Below are 4,196 nucleotides of genomic sequence, written 5' to 3' on the forward strand. Positions count from 1 at the left end.
GTTTGTATTTCCGAAATTTTCGTGTTTCAAAAGGAACGGTATTTTCCACTTGACTGAACCTGTTACGTGGAGGCCTCGTTCCAATCCTTGTTCAAGCGTACGACCAGATTGACTTGTAGCAAAAGGGTGATCCGCAAGGTCAGAATTCGCCTCCAAATTTTCGTCAGGAATCGGGAAAGGCTCCTCTAAAATTAGGATAAACATTGTACAACAATAAACAACAACGGCGCGAAAATATTGAACACATTCTCGGAAATGCGAATTGAGGCTAATTGAATGTACCGGTTCACAAAGAGAAAATAAACTTAGCTTCCAAAGTAGCAACACACCTGCAGCCATTGCACATGAGTGATGAAGCATTGTTGATAATTCTTCTGACAAAAACCCGCAAGCGCTGCACTGCTAATTTCTAGCGGCCATGTTTGCCATGTTGCTTCAGAAGTGTGGAAGAGAGGTACTGGGGAAGGAAATAGTCGAATGGAACGGTAAATTTCCGATCGGACCGGTCTGACCAGAAAAGTGGACCTCCTTGAAAGATGGATCTCTTTTTCCGAAACTTTTCCGGTCGGACCGAACCGATCCATTCAGTTTTGAACCGAAATTTCCGGAAATTTTGGCTCAATGGATCGCGCCCATAAATTTTAGATAGCATCAATTGAACGAAGGCAACCCATGAATTATCTGTTTTCGGTTTGCTCAGTCGGCTTGGAATGGCTCTAAACCGCCGCAAATGTCCTCTGTTTCGCTTAAAGCCCCTTCAAGAGAATTTTTTTATATAATGGCATACACAACACGAAAAACAGTCAACAGATTCCACTTGCGCGTGTGAGCACAGGCAGACCACCCTATGTGTTCGTAGTTAATTATTGTTGTTGACATGAGACGAACAAAAGAAATTTTGAAATCTATAACAATTGAGTCGATACACGTTTCACTCAACTTTATCGAGATATTTAGAGCGAAATGTAGTTCAGATATGTAATTTCAAGAGCTTTATTTCAGTAGCCCTTATAGATTTCAAAATTTCTTTTGTCCGTCTCATGTCAACAACAATAATTAACTACGAACACATAGGGTGGTCTGCCTGTGGTGTGAGATTTCAAATCTGCATTGAAATCATGCGGTGCCACATCGTAACCGGCTAGCGAACAAGCGAGCATCGAGCTCAAGAGACAAAACGCTCGATCAAATTAATACAACAAGCTGATAACCTTTACTACACATAACGTCTCTCTATAAAATAAACATTTAGCTTTTAGCTGTACACAGGCTATCTCGAAGTAAAGCTCTGAAGAAGCCGGACAAAGATAAATATGTCATCCGTGATATGATACAATACATCTTGCAACAGAATACATGAAATTAAACAGCCGGACCCGGCATCACAATGCAAGTGATCAACATTTTCATGGAATATTTCAGATCTTGTCCTTCCAGAGCGACCATTTTGAGAGCTTATTAGTTATAGAATATCTTGCAAATAGAAAAAAGCCAAAACAAACCGCACTAGCGAAACATGAGCTAGAGGTGTCAAACAGGAAACGGTGTATACGCAAACCTGTGACCTCTAGACTGCCCAGATTTGCTCCAGTGATTCGGTTTATATCGTTAGGAGCTCAGTTCAATAGGACGAAGAATCCTTTTCCATGGGTTCTTTAAGATCGCCTTCATCGTTCCGTACCGGATTATCTTCAAACATTAGCTGCTTAGCGGAGGTTTTTCCATGAATCTCGGTTCAGGGTACAGGGCGCTTCGATGTCATTGATGGCAAAAACCCGAAGCAAATGATGGCTTTCGTACTCACCATCATAGAGCCGGCAAAGTGAATTCCGAGCGTGTATTTTTGGGGAGTTGACTGCTCCATAATTTTCACAGAAAACCCGAGAAAACGTATTCTATTCACTTTTGTTTTAGCAGGATTTACCGGCCGTTGCATAAATTAGAGTTCTGCGGAATATTTAAGATAATCACGTGACCGACCGATGCCAGGGTCTTTTCCCGCCCGTTCCAAATCACCAAGGGAAAAGCCCTGGGAACGAGGTTGCGGTATTTGGTAACATACTATGTTCTGTGTTACGTTGTGATTACAATTTATGAGACAAGCTTCGACCTAAGCTTCTTTCATATCAATTTCTCCAGAAGTTTTCACGTGACGTCATCAAAGTTCTAAAATTTAAAATTGCACGACCTCTGAGTTTTTAACTTTCACTGCGGCCGTTAGTCGTCATAAATATACATCTTGTTGAACGGTTTTCAGCTCGATAGCATTGTGAGATTGTGAATTTCGGATTTTTCACGCCACACGACAAATGGTCGCCAGAAAGCTGCCACGTTTGTTTAAAAAAATAATTTATCCTGCGATTTTTAGCAGAACAGTTGAGGTATTTGGAGATGTTATTATGTTAATGTTAACAAGTTCATGAGGGTGAACTTATTTTTATAGGGAAGTGAATGATCAAATTAACGTTTTGGTCGCGGGAGGAAGTTTATTTTATGATCCTATGTTCAACCTCTTATAATTTGGCAGTTGGTCATAAGATCATGGACTTAATTATTTGAAGATATTTAGCTGTGGTCGACAAGCTTTACTTTTCCTCATTTTTTATAGCAGTACTTGCTCGAGAATGACAAAGATGAAGGCATTTATTACAGGGACCGCGGAGGGGGAGGGGCTGGTAGGGCTATAGCCCTACCACTTTTTTGGTTGGGTTGATATCTTAGGCCTCCGAATGAAAAGGATAATGTAATATATAGCTTTAGGCAAGCCTAAAAGCGAAGCTCCACATTTATTTAAAAAAATGACCTAAACGGAAAAAATCTAAACCTTGCCCACAGAGAATATATCGAAACTGCGTTCAGAAAGTAAAAACATCATGACATTTTCTGTCATAAAATCAGGCTCGGCAATTCAGTAAAGATTGTTAGCTTGCATCAGGGTCCTGTCCCTTTCTTCAGCGGACTTGATCCATGCAATGCTTACCTTCGTATTAACACAACTATTTGCTATTATATTCTTGATGATGCATGACAGACGCAGATTCAACAGCAAACAACAGAAACAAGCAAACTGGACTTGCACAAGGAATATCATTCGCAATTATTTCGGGTCTCCTCATAAACAATTCACGGACTGATATAGATGACTTTTGAGCACATCGAGGGAGAAAGAATGTTCAATGTCGCTCTTTTTTATACTCTCGGTTTCATTCAGCCTACACAGTGAACACCGCGTTTTCATAACATAACTTCGTTTAGATCAAACTGAAACGTCCACATCATCCAGTCGATAGAAAATAACGTCAATTGCTCGTTGTACGGTTACGAAAAATGCGACCAGAGACCAATAAAATTAAAATTTAACCGTGTAGCAATTGAACGAGAGCCACAATTTTTTGCGTAAAGGCGCATCGAGGTTTCGACACACTCACACTTGAAAAAAGACAAACAAAATAGAGCAGTTGGATAATAAACCTCTCAGATCTTTTGCTGTGTAGTGTCGCTGAGTAATTTTACCCGTTGTCTACATTTTGTCTTGCCCTGCGAGCTTTATTTGCTGTTTGTAATTTCCCTACTTTTCTTGGAAGCCACGGGCGGGAAACCTCCTCGTCCCTAGGCCTAATCCGTGCGTACGTACGGGGCTGGCGGCGACCCCCAAAATTCCTCGGCTCGATGGATAACCATTTGCTCACTTATGGATGCTCCGTTCACGCGCGCCTTTCGCGTGGGAGCTCCGCTATGAATTTTTACATGATAAATGGCGGAAAAGTGACCCCTACTGCTTGCTTGTCTTAACCAGGTGTTTAGCCCTACCACTTCAAAATGGTCTCCGCGGTCCCTGTATTAACAAGTTCATGAGGGTGAACTTATTTTTATAGCAGAGGTGAATTCCAGGCGTGAGCTCTACATTTTGATGAATAATTCGAGTACGGAATAACACATAAACCTGAGACTTAGGCAAGTAGATTAGCTATAAATCTTCTATAACGTTTCTGATTCTTGACATTTTTGCTCTGTGTTTTTTGGTTTTACCTTTTAGCGGCGTGACAGTGAAAACCAGCAATTAGACACTCGTTTTTCTTTGCACTCCATTGCAGGCCTACATATCCCGTAGAGCATTGCGTAACAACTCATTTCATAAACAGTGGATCCCAGTCTGTTATCGGCCAGTAATATTTCGACATTTTCAATCTGCATGC

The sequence above is a fragment of the Oculina patagonica genome, chromosome 12 (genome assembly GCF_052425735.1).
Source record: "Oculina patagonica isolate OP01 chromosome 12, crgOcupat, whole genome shotgun sequence".
Lineage (NCBI taxonomy): Eukaryota > Metazoa > Cnidaria > Anthozoa > Scleractinia > Oculinidae > Oculina > Oculina patagonica.